General features: G+C 36.3%; 1 protein-coding gene across 3 annotated transcripts in view; it reads left to right on the top strand.

Annotated features, from left to right (window-relative positions):
- The window catches only part of SLC39A10 (solute carrier family 39 member 10), an 87778-nt gene that overhangs the window by 35987 nt on the left and 34680 nt on the right, over positions 1–17111 (top strand). Inside the window, exons 1-2 of one of the 3 annotated variants that reach the window (XM_074302817.1) lie at positions 2659–2995; positions 10549–10643. The exons of 1 other annotated variant lie outside the window; for it this stretch is intronic. The gene's annotated coding sequence lies outside the window, so the exon portion shown is untranslated. Of the gene's footprint in view, positions 1–2658; positions 2996–10548; positions 10644–17111 lie in introns of those variants that run through there. One more of the 3 variants, XM_074302816.1, reaches the window with a different exon arrangement.

Here is a 17111-nt window from a genome sequence, read left to right as displayed (position 1 = left end):
CAATCTAGGGAAGATCTTTGGGCCTTATTTCAGGCAACTAGGTGATGCAGTGGAGAGAGTACTAGGGCTTGGAGTTAAGATCTGTGTTCACAGTTGATCATCTTCCTACTACAGTTCATCATCTTCCTACTACAGTTCTTAGCCATGTGACCCTCAGCAGGTCACTTAACCTCTGATTGTCTGTTTCCTCGGTAAAGTAGAAATAATAATAGCATTTACCTAGTTGTGAGGACTAAGATAATAACTATAAAGCACTTAGCACAATGACTGACACATAGCAAGCACTATGTAGATGTTATAAATTATTATTATAAACTTTTCTGTCCAACTAATTGTTTTTGTTCATAGGTGCTGAACTCAGTAGGTTCTATGCTATCCTAAATTTCTAGTTCTTTTCTGGCTCTGGGACCACATTTTCTTGGGTATTTAAACTTGGAATTTCAATTGTAGGTGAATATAACAAGTTTTGGGTTTTTTTCCTCTAAGGGAATTTTTATTTCTCTCTCCTGTCATTTCTACTTGCCTAACATTCCAAGAATTGCCATTAAATTATGTGTTTAAAAAAACAAAAAAATGGTGTAACTCTTCTCAGTTCTTTGTGAATGATTATCATTTATTTTGTACTTCTACACAGATTTTAAAAACTCCTTTTGTCCTTAAGAAAATAGCAGGTTTCTATAACAGTGACTTCCTTTAGTCATATCCTGTCTCCTTCACAGGAAAGGACCCAGCAATGAAGTCATGGTACTAGTGCTAACTCCCACTACATATGCTAAGTAGTTTTATAATTCTCTTAAGATTCTGAATTCAAATATCACTTCCAATGGAAGTAGGCTTACAGTGTACAAAATTTAAATATGTGGAAAATAACTTTAATTTAAGCAGTTCCCACATGACAAAATATGTGGAAGATTTGAAGTAATTGTACATGGAATTACAATCTTAGAGAATTAAAGCTAGAAGGGATCTTTATGTTTGTCTAAAGTCTTTTTTACAGAGAAGGAAACTAAGGTATGAAGAGACTAATTGAATCTTAGATCAGAGGTTCTGTTGTTAGATCAGTGAACTTTTTTTTGAAAAAATTTTTAATAACTATATTTCTGTATAATTGGTTTCCTTTGTAATCTCACCTATTTTGTTCATTTGAAAACATTATCCTGAGGAGTCCATAGACTTCACCAGATCGTGAAAGGAGGGTCGTGGTGCAAAAATGATCTAGAACTCCTGGTCTAGCTCATATAATTAGTGTCTGGGTCTCCTAGGCTTTTTGTCTTGCATCCTTCCTCTCCTTTCCCATATTCCGGCTCTGAAGTAATCTTTCTACATGATCTCAGTGGTCCTCAAACTTTTTAAACAGGGGGCCAGTTCACTGTCCCTCAGACTGTGGGAGGGCCAGACTACAGTTAAAACGAAACCTCACACTCTGTCTGCCCCTCAGCCCATTTGCCATAACCTGAGGGCGGCACAGGGCCTGGCTGGCAGTAGTTTGAGAACCCCTGAATGTATTAACTGCTCACATATCTTAGATAGGATAACATTCACCAACTGTGTTGCTTTGGGGGAGATGGACAATCACCAGATGTTCTCTTCTGCCGAGCTACTTTCCCCTAAGGGCTTCCAGGCTTTATCCATCCGGCTTTGGGGACTTCCTGATTCCTGGACTCTTTAATCTAATCTACTGAGATTTTCTTTTAATTGGCTACCTCATTGGAATAGAAACTCCTTGAGAGTAAAGACTAATTTTTTCTATTCGTTTATTTATTTATTATGCACAGTAAGTGCAATGTAAGAAGCTATTTTTCATTCAGTTAGCTATATCAAGAAGACTGCTAAATTCTGGACATTTAATTCCCAATAAATGGACATATATGATCGCCCCGAAGTCTTTAAGCAAGTCATTCTTTGTATCTCGTTTTTAATCTCGATAAGAAAAAAGTAATGATAGCTTTTATCTCAGCTCTTTCGGACTATCCGACGCGTACAGTCTGAGACGAGCTAGAGAGTCTGGTAATAGAAAGATATGTAAGACTGTTCATTCCAGCAGTTTATAAATTAGTGGGAGAGACCTTGTGATAGAGTGGCAAGGGGAGGTCAAATCCTGCGTCTGACCCCAGCAAGTCACTTTGTTCTAGAACCATGATCATTGTATCCGATTGCTTAAGTCTTTCGGAGTCGTTTTACTTTACAATGCCATTGTTATTATAGCAATCATTCTCCCGGTTCCGGAAGTGCTCCGCAGAGTTTTAATTCGGGTCCTTGGACGCCAGAGCCTGCACTCTGTCGTTATGCCCTGCTGCCTGGTAGCACCCCTTATTTGGAAGAATGCGCAGATATTCTAGACGGAGTAATGAAACACTAAATAATGACAATGGCAAAATCTTTCATTATACCCACTGTCATCCACTTTGGCAATCACAGATTATGGCTTTCTCCGTGATTTTTGGGAGAGCCATCTGCTCCTGGAGGCCTTCCCACTTTCCTCTTGGTTTTTCTAAAAACAGGAGGGGAAAGACGTCAGGGAAGGCCGTTGCCAGCGTTCCAACCTCTTAACAATTGTCAAGTGGCTAAGGGCATTCTACGCATGCGTTACAAGTCGCCCTACAAGCCACCCCCAGCCTCTCGGGGACTGTGCCTTCCATGGAACAAAACTAGCGTGGAGCGTGGACTGCGTACTTAGCGTAGAATCGGCTTTCCATTTGGCTCCGCCTACTAACGAAGACTTCGTGAGCGGTCGGCTACTGTGCGTAATCGGCGTTTCCCAGAGTGAATGGCTGAGAAGATATGTGTACGCCAGTAGCGTAGCTTTCACTGGAGAAGGGGATGCGGCTGCGCGGGTGATTGAGCGGGGCTTTGTACGCCGGCAGCGTAGCCGAGCGTGGGGCGGGCATGTCGCCCCGACGCAGCTAGCGCAGCTGGTTTTGATGAATACGCTCTTTGGTGCAGCCGGGGTTTGGTACCGAGCGGAGAGGAGATGCACACGGCACTCGAGTGTGAGGTAACTATAAAACCCCGATTTGTTTACATTCCCTCCCCCAGAACCGGCCCCATCCACTACGGAGACCGCGAGTCCCGGGACCGCGGGGGGTGGATGCGGGCGGTAGAACCGAGGATCCTCAGCCGAGTCCCCCGGGGCTGGGAGGGTGTTGGGTAGCCAGGCTACGACTTCCCCCTCTCCGTCCGCCTCAGCTGCTGGAGACAGCGGCGGCGTGGGAGAGAGAGGAAGAGCGGCGGGCGGTGCGCGGAGCTGTTTTGCCCTTCACGTGCGCCCAGGGGCTCGCGCCGGCCGGGGTGGCCGTTCGCCGGCCGGCGGAGCCCCGACGCTCCCCCCTCTCTGAGCCGAAGGGAAGCATCGGCGGCCGGGGGAGGGGCAGCGACGGCCGAGCCGGGGGAGGGAGTAGGGGTGGTCGCTGGGGGAGGCCGCGGCGAGAGCGCAGTCCCGCCGGGCTGGACTTCACGCCGCCACCGGCGTTGCTTTAAAGCCTCTCCGTGGACTATGTGGAGAAGGCCCAGGGAAGGCGAATCCGTCATTTATTGGCTTAAAATGGGTAGAAGGCTAACGGCCGTAGGCCGTACCTTGCCGCTTCCTTCCCTGGAGGAGCCCCCAATCTTTTCTTTTTGTTATTCTATTCTAATGGAAGATCGATGGGGGGGCGGTTTGAACGCGGTGGGGGAGATGCCTTTGAGCTAAAGATTCACGTGGGAGGAATGGGTGGGTTCTGGGGATGAAATGCGGGAGAGGGGCGGGGGCTCTTCTGGCAGCTCCAGGGCTGCGGCGTGGCTCCCTCGCTTTGTTCCGAAGGTAGAAGAGAGAAGTAAAAGGGGGGGGTGGGGTGCGGTGTAGACCCTCCCACTGCCCTTCCCCTTTCTGCGTCAGGTCCTGGCCAGCTCCTCCTCTCCAAGGTGAACACCACGAGGGGTTGGAGTCCGGGCCTTGCTGAGCGACGCAGTGAGGCCGCAGTTGAGGGCGGGGTGATGTGACGTTGAAGCGCTTCCTCCTACTGCAGTCTCGGGTGGAGGCCGCTTCACGTGGGGCCTGGGAGCCGCTTGTCCTTCAGAGCACTGAGACCGGAACAAAACCCTGCAGACTCCCAAACAGTGCTAGAAGCAGTCAGATTTTTTTTTTTTTAAATTTCAAAGTGGAGGACGTTTTTTATTAACCTAGGTCTAGAAACCCCTTTTAAATGAGAAACATAATCGAAAAGCGCCTTTGATAAACCCTAGTAAAATCAAATGCATGGTGACCTGAATAGTTACGTGACCTTGGACAGTTAAGTTGGACTAGACAGCCCCTTCCAACTCAACGTTCTATTATAACTTGGGTTTTTCTTGTTATTTTGGAGCAGAACTGAACTTCAAAAAACCTTAAATCTAGGGATTTTAATTTTGAGAAAGGGAGTCTTAAGGATCTTAATTTTAAAATTTTATTCCTTGGATTTTTAAATGTTGAATTGGAGGGGATAGTGAGGATGCAAGAGTAATCTTTACGAAAAACTTATTGGTAGATTTATCCCTAAGAACTTTGAAACAGGAGAAGAGCGAGGGGCTTATATTTTATAGAATATATTTGCTTGTCTTTGTGTGTATAAGTCCTGGCGTTTTATAAGTGTAAATCCTACATTAAATTGACAAATACAAAGGTACTCTTGGAGACAAATCTAATTTGGAAATGTGGCAACATAAATTGAAAAATAAGGATCGAAGTGCTCACACCCAGAAGTCTTTATTTTTACGAGTTTCATAATAGCTTATTTTGTTATTCCTTATTGGGAATTTATGATGGGATAGTCTCTGCCAGTTCTGGAACTTGCTGAGATTTTTCTTATTAGAATAGAAACAGCCAGCATCTTGGCATATTGTCCATTTCTAATCTGGTGTCTTTCATCACTTACTTTGCCCATTGTGCATTGGGAAGCACTGAAAAGTTAGAAAATCTATTTGGGTTATGTATTTCCTTTCTAAATGGCCTTACTCAAAATGAAGAGCAGGAATAAAAATGGAGCCATATGCTGTATTTTTTGTTACAGTGATGCAGTCTAGCTTTTGCAGGCTGTGATTGTATTCTTTGTAAGAAGATACTTCAATGTAGTATTGTGCTGTTAATGTGATGCTCTTCCTCCCCTCCTTCCCCTCCAGCAACCAGATTCAATACTGAATTAGTGGCCTTAAGTACAATTATATTTCCGGTTTGTTTTTTCTTTTGTCTCTTGATTCCTCCCTTTAGTTTCTAGTCAGTCATTTGAATGGCCACAGATTTGTGCCTATTGACAGTTTTATTCTGGTTATTCCAAGTGTCTGACTTGGACATGAAAGTCTACTTTAGTTGGTCTTAGTACTTACTTCATATTTTTGAAGACCATTTTTAGAACATTCTCATTTTTCTTTCTTGAACCTCTGCTTTCATATTTAGCCAAAATGAAATTTTTAACAGAAAAAAGTCCTTCATTAAAAAAAAGGTCACCATGCAAGCTTGGGCAAATTGTAGGCAAATTTCATGTCTCTTTCTCCCTCTCTCTCCCCAGAAGATTGCTAACTGGAAAGCAAGATTCATGAATGAGAGATTTTGGGGATTTGTGCCTTAAAGAGTTAGACTGAATGGTATTGTTCCAGTTAGCTCAACTAAGTCTTAAGAAAAATAACAAAACAAGAAGATAGAGTAGAATAGAAAAAGTGTATGTGTGTGTGTGTGTATGTGTGGAAACCTTGTGTATACTTAGTGTATAGCCACTGAAGCCTATCTATTCTATATTTGCTGCTATAATTTTGCTACAAACATTGGGGACATTTAGAATAACCAATTTTCAGAAAAGTTTACATATGTGAAGCCACTAGCTTAACTACATATCAACAGTTAGGGTGCCCCCTGGTGCTAGCTTACTATAGCTTACTATATTTGAAATTGAATCTCCTGCCTTTCTAAGACATGAAAGTTAATTCTATCATTTATCTAAAGTGTTGCTTCATGAGGTCAAGGACAGCATATGTTTGACCCATTTTATATCAGTCTATTTGATGACAATTTTGAGGATGGGTAAGAAGGCATACAAATGTATAAATGTTAAGAACAGAGAGGGAGTGAAGAGTAAACTGCATGCTTTTTGAATGTCTCTGCAAAAACTATTACAATTACATAATTTATTTTGAAACCCTCTTTTCTCTGAATAATTGTATTGCATAATTCATACTTTCTTGGTTAGTAAGTAGTTTGACTTTTTGTTTATCCTTATTGGAAAATAAAACTTGAAATTATAAAATCCTAATGGTGTTTCATTTTTAAGATTTAATTTGTTGGTATAAACTAATGAATGGGTAACCTTGAAACAATTCTAAATGTGTAAGATTAAGGATGCATTCAGACACTGAACTGATAATACCTCACAGATGGAAACAACGTTCCGGATTAGTATTAGTTGAAATTTTTAACTTAAAAATTTGTGAATGGAATTAACAGCAAGATTATTAAACGAGTGCTTTATGTTAAATTTGAAATAAAGATTCTTTTAAAAATAAAGAGTTAAAAGTAAAACTGAGAAAAGTAACTTCTATAATCAGGAATTCTTTGTCTGAAATGTATACATATTATCCGAAATGTCTGAATCAGACAACTCCAGATAGGCTAAAAAATATACAAACCAAATAAGTTTTGTACTTCCTGGTCTCCTTCAAATCATCCAATGATACAGCTATTGACCATTTTTGGAATTGCTTCCAGAAATATACAAGAGATTCCCTATAGTCTCTTCATTTTCACAAAGATGGGGTCGATCAGTTTCATCACTTATTTGTGAAGGCTGTGGGTGAACTGGGAGAATTCAAATCTGCTTCCTGAGAATGACTAAGAAAAAATGTATAGAAATATTGAGGGAAATTTAAGATTTTTGCACATGCCTTCTCCCACAGTAATAGTCCACAAACTATAGTTTTTTGGGATCTATTGTAGAAGGATATGTGGATTAGACTTAGATGTATGTCCTTTAGTTTCTGTGAAGTTTTGCCTCCGCTTTAGTGCAGGTTCTTGTCACTCATGCCTGGATTGTTGAAATAGCCTACTTGTGGATCTGCCTGCCTGATCGCACTACTATATTCTCCAGCAACTAAAATGATTTTCCTAAAGCTCAGTAATGACCATATCACCCTCCCTAGTCTTAAAACTAGTTCTGTATTGTTTCTAGGATCAAATACAAAATGCTGTTTGACTTTCATAGCTCTTTTTAATCTAGCCCCCTCTACAATTCCAGTCCCTTGTCACATATGGCTTAGATCTAGCAGTACTGGTGGTCTGGCTGATCCATAAACAAGATCCATAAACAATATCTCAACATTTTCTCTGTCCATCATGCTTGGAATGCTTTCCCTCCACACAGCCTCCTGACTGCCCCGATTTCCTTTGACTCAATTAAAGTCCCCTTTTTATAGGAAGTTGTCCCCAGTCCCTCTTAATTCTAGGGCTTTCTCCATTAATTATGCCCTTGTATAGCTCTTCTGTATATATTTGCATGTTTTCCTCCATTAGATTGTAAAGGAACACAAGGACTGTCTTGTCCCTTTTTGTATCTTTGGTACTTAACACAATGCCAGACATAATAGGGGCTTAATAAATTATTTATATTGATGTTGATTGTAATTGATCCTGGAGGTAAAAGGGAGCAACCAGAGTTTTAAGACCAGAATAGATGACATGATCATAACCTTTGGGAAAATCACTTTAGTGACTAAAAGGGTGGTGTGGTGGGTGAGACCAGTCAGGCAGACTCAGTAGCAGACCTTCAGTAGAGGAGATGCAAATATTAGAAAAGTCATTTTTATTTATATTGATGGCTCATGTGGGATAGAGAAAACACCAGGAGAGATGAACTATCTTGTTCAGGGATCATCCAGGAAACTAGTATTATTAGATCTAGGAGTATATGAACAGAGGGAGTAAGCTGATTGACAGTACAACAGAGCTGTTCAAAGTGTTCTTAAAGGGGAGTTTGAAGAAATGTTAAATGTGTAACTTCTGAATAACTATTTTAGAGGGGACAAGTGATTTGTAGAGAGATCAGGATTAGGAAACAGGATGCTCTTTTCCTCAAAGATCTCTTACAGTAATCTGTTTAGTAAGAAAATAGAAAAGTAAGCAGCAAATAGTGAATGCCTGCTCTATATAATAGAGCAGACTATTTAAAGAAAACAATATGACAGAAATGAAGTAATGATTCTCAAAAAGTACAGTAGTACAGAAGTCAAAACTGAATTGTAATCCCATCCCAGACTTACTGGATATATAACTAGATTAGTCATTTAACTTTTCAGAATACTTTTCTGTGCTTAAGGGAAGATTGTTTATACTATCTGCCACAGAGATGTGAGAAAAGCCTTTTAACATACCTAAATTTTTATATGTGAAGTGTTTTTTAAAAAAAAAATTACAGATCTATGCAGAGGAATAGAAAATTTCAGAATTATATGGCTTGTTACTTTTATATTACTGATGAAATAATTCTCCCAAAGAAAATGTGAATGAATGGTTTTTCTAATATGACTGTCAAAATTGGTTTTAGATATTAATATACTAATCCTCCAAAATACTGCATTAGGAATTTGTTAAATCCATTGTGCTTCTCAGTAAATTAATCACAATCTGTATATATGTTTGTGGAATTAACACTTTCCTTCAGTTGGAGGGGAAAAAAACCCTTGTTAAAAATTTCTTCAAATATTCAATCTATTTTAGAAACACTAAAAGTATAATTGAATAATTAATTTGGTTTACATCACTTATGTATTTGCTTCCAAAGTTGAATATTAAACGCTAATTTGCTCTTCCATTTTTGATTTTTTTTTTCTTTTATGGAGAATTCCTTTTTTTAAAAAAAATTTGGCTTTTGTCAATGTTAACAAATGTCAGGCTGCTATTGTAGGAAATCTAAGCATGAGAAATTATAAAATGTGGGGGGCAGGATATTTGTTCGTAAGTTGCATGTAACTTGACCAAATATTCATTTATTTATTTTTGCTGAGGCAGTTGAGGTTAAGTGACTTGCCCAGGGTCACATAGCTAGGAAGTGTTGTGTCTGAGGCTAGATTTGAACTTAGGTCCTCCTGATTTCAGGGCTGATACTCTATTCACTGGGGCCACCTAGCTGCTCCTCAAATATTTATTTTAGTGCTAATAAAATTATCTACATATGATTGTTACTTCATGCATTCCCCAAATTTTTCCTTTTTTGTTTCCCTCAATTTGCTTATGTTTGTGACTTTTCCTTCTCCAGGAATGCATCATTTATTTATATTCATACAGTAAAACTTCAATTATTGGGGACCGTGATTTATTAGGAATAAATTCTGTATTCAGTTTTATGCACAAAGAACAAATTTAAAATTCAGAATTCAGAAAAACAACTTGATTAGACTTTAATAAAGATTTTGTTGTTGTTGTTATTGTGCTTTCTACAACTACATTTATTACTGTACATTCTGAATTGTTTAGAATATTAGTTCTGACCCTGAAGCAAAAGCTTGTTTTTCAACCATGACACAGGAAGTTAGATTTTTTAAAATTAAATTTATTCATAGATTTTTATTTGGTACAAGAGATATTTCAGCTAATAGACAAATCTTCCAATGAATGATGCCCAGAAGCATTTACTTTTATTAGTTAACTGGAGGAATTCTAACTTGTAACTTTGATAAGTATAAAGTGAATATTGACATGAGTCTTCTTGTCTCTCACTGTTGACTTTGTTATTGTTAGTGTGTTTTAGAAAGATTTCATTGCTCAGGGTTATTAGTGTAGCCTAAAGTGAACTCTGAGGTATGCTAGGAAGAACTCTAAAGTTCTCCCTAAGGTCTCAAGGTGTGATCCCTGTTTTTATTATGTCCTTTCTATTTTTTTCTTCCTCCTCTTCCCTGCAATTCAATACCAAATTATTAGTAATTTAGACATTTCAGTGAGAAATAGTAGACCATAACAACTAGGTTTTCACAATTAAGCACTAAAAGTATGGATAAAATTGGACTTGAAGTTATTATATGTCTGCTTTTTTTTTTCTTTGATAGTACTAAAGTGCCAACTTTTTCAAATGATTGAATAACATAATTTTAAATGAGAATGGGTACATGGCAAAGTGTCATTCTTTATCCATTGTGCTAATAATGTAAAAAAAATTTTTGATGCTATGGCTGAGTCAAAAGGAATTGACAGCTGAAAGGTAATTTTTGGTGTATCTGAAAAACAGAAACCATTCAGCCTTTGATTCTTGTTGCCAACAGACTTCTTGGTATGTTTTAAAAGTTTATTTAAGGAAGTGAAAACAAGTAACTTAAATATTGGATCTTTATTCAGTGATAGGAGTAGGTAGTAATCAAGCAGTCTCATCTAAAATGGAGGTTCTCAAATTTTTGCTCTGAGAAACCTTTCTTAAAAATTTAGGACTTTTTCACCTCCCTGCAAAGAGGTTTTTTTTTTTTTTTTTAATATTGGTTATTTCTATTGATAATCTGCCATATTACAATTCAAAATGTTATATGGAAAGTTTTTTTTTTTTTACCTCTCCTGAAATAAACCAGTGATTGTCCAGATCATACTTTGAGAACACCAACCCAGAAGGAAGAACAGACTCAGCTCTGTATGAAGAAGAGAGACCTGACTACTGCTCGCTGAGGTATAGCAATGTCTTTTTTTTTGGAGCAAAAGTTCATTATCTCTGTCCTTGTTGCTTTAAGGGAAAGCTTCATTTAACCTGTATCATTTAAAACTAGGAAAATGTACTACATTTGAAATCTGGACCTGGATTTGAATCCTTTATTTGCTTATCACTTTTTTCATTTGTTAATGATGGAGTTGAATTTGATCTTTAGCATCCCTTTTTAGGTCTAAATCTGACTTTTAAATGACAAGTTAAAACAGTATGATACTTAGCAGAATTTTCTAATGTTTGGAAATGATCAGTTGTCAAGGCTTTTTGATTTTTGTTTTTACTTAAAATCCATTTCCCCCTGTCACTTCTGAGAGTTGAGATCTCTAATGAATTTTTGTGAGACAGCATGGAATAATGGATACAGTGTTAAATTTGGATTGAAAATGACCTGGGTTCATAATCTTTTTATTTAAAGGTGGATGACTATGGGCAACTCTTACCTTTAATTTCCTCCTCAGGAAAATAGGGATAATTATCTTATAAGGTTATTAAGTTGCAATAAGGTATATAAAGTAACATAAATGCCAAATAAAAATTTGCCTGAATTATGGTCTAACTGGTTTCCTTTCTTCCAAGATGTTCTCTCATTAATATATTTGAGTAATCACTATACCACAGTAATCACTTATCTACTCAAAAATTAATAGCTATCCATTGCTTAAGTAAATTAAGTATAGAATCTTTGAATCTAGAGATTCTACGTCATCTTTGAAGCCTTAATTATAAGGTTACCTTTTAGGCAACCCACATTTTAGCCATTAACTTTTAAAATTAAAACTTTTTGTTTTTCAAAACATGCATGAATAATTCCTCGACATTAACCCTTGCAAAACCCCGTGTTCCAATTTCCCACCTCTTCCCCAGATGGCAAGCAGTCCAATACATGTCAAATATGGTAGTAATTATGTTAAATCCAATATAGACATACAGATTTATACTATTATCTTGCTGCACAAGAAAAATCAAATCAAACTGGAAAAAAATGAGAGAAAATAAAATGCAAGCAAACAACAGAAAGAATGAAAATGCTATGTTGTGAACCACACTGAGTTCTTAAAAGTTCTCTCTCTGGATATAGATGGCTGTTTTCATCACAAGTCCATTGGAACTGGCCTGAATCATCTCATTGTTAGAAAGAGCCACCTCCATCAGAATTGATCATAATATAATCTTGTTGCCATGTACAGTTATACTATCTTAATAGCCCATTCTCTCCCATCTCCTTGTGTTTGCGTAAATCATAATGGATACCTCCCTCCTCATCACCTTCAGCTTCTACCCACCAACTGTTAAGTATCCCTTTAAAAGGCTGGATAAACAGTTATTCAGAAAGCCCCCCTCTTCCCCCTTTCTCCCCCCTTTTACTTCCTCCACAATCTTGGAACTCTCATTTCATTTCACTTTTTTTTTTTTGCACAGGAGATACTAAGTTGTTTATTTTTATGCATATGTTTAACCTTATTAGACAGCTCATAAGTCTCTTGAGTGACAGTCTTCATTTCATCTTTGTTGAATTGTTGGCCATGGAAAAGTGTAGGTGCTCACGTCAGCCATCTAATGGTGAAAATAGGAAACTGCTTTGGTGAATCCTGGTGAGTTACTAAATTGATAGTATAGTTTTTTAAATCACTCATAAAACAAAATGACAAACATACTACATGCAAACAAAAGCAATAGAAAAGTCATAGTAGATTCCTTTACTTGGCTTGTCACTGTATTTGTAAAGGAAATTAAATTGGTCTGGTACAGCTTTGTCTTTACAAAGCTATATTGGTACAGCTGGTAGAGCTTTGTCTTTACAAAGCCATATCCTGGATCTTATGATAATAGTTCTAGGGGACATTTATGCCTATTATGACTTAATAGTACACATGACAAAGCCAAAAGTTTCAAAGTAATATAAAATATAAACTAATTCAGCTAAGAAAAATAAAAATAAAAAGTACATATACTGAGGCGATGAAATGATAGCAAAGGTCAACTCACCTATAAGCTATGTTTATTTAGCATTTCATTGCAGGATAGTATTTTATTTTTATTTTTTAAAATTGTTTTTATGTCATTAAATATTTACCAATTACATGTAAAATTATTATTTTTTTTAATAGCTTTTTAGTTACAAGATATATATGGGTAATTTTACAGCACTGACAATTGCCAAGCCTTTTGTTCCAATTTTTCCCCTCCTCCCCCCCCCCACATGGCAGGTTGACCAATACATGTTAAAGTATAAATTAAATACAATATTGCATGTAAAATTCTAACAATCATTTTAAAATTTTGAATTCTAAACTCTTCCACCCCTTTCTTCCTTAGAGAAAGCATACAATTAAATTTTGATTTATTATTATATTTCTAGTGCAATATTGAGTGAAGTCATGCAAAACATATCCATATTAGCCATGCAGAAGAAAACATAACCAAAATAAGACAATAAAAATAAATTTAAAAAATATGCTTCAATTTAACTTCAGAATTCATTGGTTCTCTTCCTGGAGGTGGATGCTATTTCTCATCATGTATATTTGGAGTTTTCTTAGATCATTTTGTTAATCAGACTTGCTAAGTTTCACAGTTAATCATCCTTATAGTATTGCTGTTACTGTGAATAGTTTTTTCCTGGTTCTGCTCCCATTACTTTGCATGAATCCATACAAAGTTTTTGAGATTTTTCTGAATAAGAATTCAACATTTGACAAAAATTGCTGGGAAAACCGTTTGGAAAATAATTTGGCATAAACTGGGTATAAGCCTTGATATTCTTGACCTTTTTGTCCTTCCAGATGAATTTTAATACTACTTCATCTCTAACATATTTAATTGATTAATTTTATTAGTGTGGCACTGAATAAATTTGCGAAGAATTGCCCTTTTTTTTTTTTTTTTTTACACTATAATGACTTGGCCTACCCAATGATTATTTCTCCAATTGTTTTGATCTGCTTTTATTTTTTGTGAATAGTGTTTCATGCTTTTCATGTAATCCTTGGGTTTTTATTGATGGGAAGGCTCTCAAGTATTTAATATTGTCTGCACCTATTTTTAATGTAATTTCTCTTTTTATCTCGTTGGATTTTCTTGGTAATATATAGAAACACTGATTTATGTGAGTTTATTTTATACCCTGCAATTGTGCTGAAGTTAATCATTGTTTCAAGTAGTTTTTAAATTGATTCTCTAAAGAATGATAGGTTTTTCTTGCCTTTATCTATTTTTTTATTCCTTCTGTTTCTTCTGTCTTTTTTGTTATAGGTAGTATTTTTAGTACAATATTGAATAAGTGATGACTATGCTTTATTCCTGATCTTACTAGCAAGGCTTTTGAGTTTAATCTTCTTTTATAGATAATGCTTGATCTTGGTTTGAAATAGATACTGTTTATCATTTTAAAAAAGGTTGCATTGATTTCTATGCTTTTTAATGTTTTAATAGATGAGTGTTGTGTATTGTATTTTGTTTTTGTAATTGATATGTTTACTTTTACTGAGAGTTTTCTAATACTGAACCAGTACTGCATTTCGGGTATAAATCCCCTTTGATCATAGTGTATGATCTTTGTGACACATTGCTTTAATCTCTTTGCTATTATTTTATTTAGAAATTTGCCATTGATATTCATTAAGGAAATTAGACTATAATTTTCTTTGTTTTTGTACTTCCTGCTTTAGGTATCAAAAGTACATGTCATAAAATAAATTTAATAGAAATGTTTAAGTATTCAATTTCTTCCATTACTATTGGGCAGTTTTATTCATTTCACTCAGATTTTCAATTTTACCCAATGTATCTTGGACAAAATTACCCCTAATAATTGCTTTACTTTCACTTTCATTGGTGAAGCAGTTACCTTTTTCATATTGGATATTAGTAATTTGGTTTCTTTTAAAAATTAATGATTGATCTGTTTTATTGTATTTTGTTTTGTTTTCATGAAACCGGGCTCCCAGTTTTGCATATTATTCATTGATTATTTTAGTTTCAATTTTATTTATCTCTCCTTTGATTTTTAGGATTTCCATTTAAATATTTAATTGGGGATTTTTAATTTGTTTGACTTTTTTTTTAGTTGCATGCTCAATTTATCAGATTGGTTTTTCTTCTATGTATTTAATGTATGCCTTAAATTTCCTTCTACATACTACTTTGGCTGCATCCCACACATTTTGGTATGTTGTTTCATTGTCACTCTTTAATGAAATTGATTGTTTCTCTGATCCACTTATTTTTTAGGATTAGGTTAATTGGCAATTAATTTTTGATTCTCCTTCCCTCCCCCCTGCCCCTGAGGCAATGGATGTGTTAAGTGTCTGAGTTCTGATTTGAACTCAAGTCCTCCTGACTTCAGGGCTGGTGCTCTACACACTACACCAATTAGCTGCCCCCTGCCAATTTTTAATCTGTGCTTCCATGGTCTTATATTGAATGCAATTTTATTATATTATGGTCTAAAAGTGCTCCATTTGATTTTTCTTAATTTGGTTATGGTTTTTATGGTCTGGCGCATGTACATATGAAAAAAGGTATTTTCCTTTCTATTCTCATTCATTTTTTACATGGTCAGGTGCAAGTACATATGAAAAAAGATATATTCCTTTCTATTATCATTCATTTTTCTCCAGAAGTCTAGCATATCTAGCTTTTCTAATATTCTATTCATTTCCTTGACTTTTAATTTATTTTATGGCTAATTTATCTCTAAGATCTGTAAGGGAGAATGACTTTTACACTTGAAATAACAAAACAAAAATGCTAAGCCTAGAGTTGCTCTCCAAGGTAAGCAGGACAGATTCAAATCACCTAGTCCAGGCTGACTACACTTCTGGTCCTGAAGACAATGGCAAATGTAATTGTAGAACCATTGTTAATAATAATTGAAAGATCATGAAAAATGGTTGTTATTCAAGATTGGAAAAAGATAAAGGTAGAAAAAGGAAGGGAAAAATCTGCAATCAGTAGAATAATGTACCTTACCTAAATTCTTGGGGAAATTTTTGAAAGGGTTATTAAAGGTAAGATTCTAGAAAGGAAAAGGGTTAGATTCAGAGAGTAGCTATTTTTTAAAATTAATTTTATAATTATAAGTTTTTTTGACAGTACATATGCATAGGTAATTTTTTACAACATTATCCTTTGTACTCCCTTCTGTTCCAAATTTTCCCCCTCCTTCCCTCCATCCCCTCCTCTAGATGGCAGGCATTCCCATACATATTAAATATGTTATAGTATATCCTAGGTACAACATATATGTGCAGAACCGAATTTTGTTGTTGTTGTTGTTATTGCAAAGGACGAATTGGATTCGGAAGGTAAAAATAACCTGGGGAGAAAAACAAAAAATGCTAACAGTTTCCACTCATTTCCCAGTGTTCCTTCTCTGGGTATAGTTGATTCTGTCCATTATTGATCAATTGGAATTGGATTAGCTCTTCTCTATGTTGAAGATATCCACTTCTATCAGAATACATCCTCATATAGTATTGTTGTTGAAGTGTATAATGATGATCTGGTTCTGCTCATTTCACTCAGCATCAGTTCATGTAAGTCTCTCCAAGCCTCTCTGTATTCATTCTGTTGGTCATTTTTTTTTTTTTAATTAATTAATTTTATAATTATAATTTTTTGGCAGTATGTATATATATGCATGAGTAATTTTTTTTTTTTATAACATTATTCCTTGTATTCATTTTTCCAGATTTTCCCCTCCCTCCCTCTACTCCCTCCCCTAGATGACAGGCCATACATTTTACATGTGGTACAGTATAACCTAGATACAATATATGTGTGTGTAAATCGAATTTTCTTGTTGTATGTTAAGTATTAGATTCCGAAGGTATAAGTAACCTGGCTAGATAGACAGTAGTGCTAACAATTTACATTCACTTCCCAGTGTTCCTTCTCTGGGTGTTGTTGTTTCTGTCCATCATTGATCAACTGGAAGTGAGTTGGATCTTCTTTATGTTGAAGACATCCACTTCCATCAGAATACATCTTTATATAGTATTGTTGTTGAAGTGTATAGTGATCTTCTGGTTCTGTTCATTTCATTCAGCATCAGTTGATGTAAGTCTCTCCAAACCTTTCTGAATTCATCCTGCTAGTCATTTCTTACAGAGCAATAATATTCCATAGCCTTCATATACCATAATTTACCCAACCATTCTCCAATTGATGGACATCCATTCATCTTCCAGTTTCTAGCCACTATGAAAAGGGGCACAAACATTTTGGCACATACAGGTCCCTTTCCCCTCTTTAGTATTTCTTTGGGATATAAGCCCAATAGCAGCACTGCTGGATCAAAGGGTATGCACAGTTTGATAACTTTTTGGGCATAGTTCCAGATTGCTCTCCAGAATGGTTGGATTCTTTCACAACTCCACCAACAATGCATCAGTGTCCCAGTTTTCCCACATCCCCTCCAACATTCATCAT

The sequence above is a fragment of the Sminthopsis crassicaudata genome, chromosome 3 (genome assembly GCF_048593235.1).
Source record: "Sminthopsis crassicaudata isolate SCR6 chromosome 3, ASM4859323v1, whole genome shotgun sequence".
NCBI lineage: Eukaryota > Metazoa > Chordata > Mammalia > Dasyuromorphia > Dasyuridae > Sminthopsis > Sminthopsis crassicaudata.
Note: the sequence above shows the minus strand (reverse complement) of the source record. Positions and strands in the feature narration are given on the sequence as shown.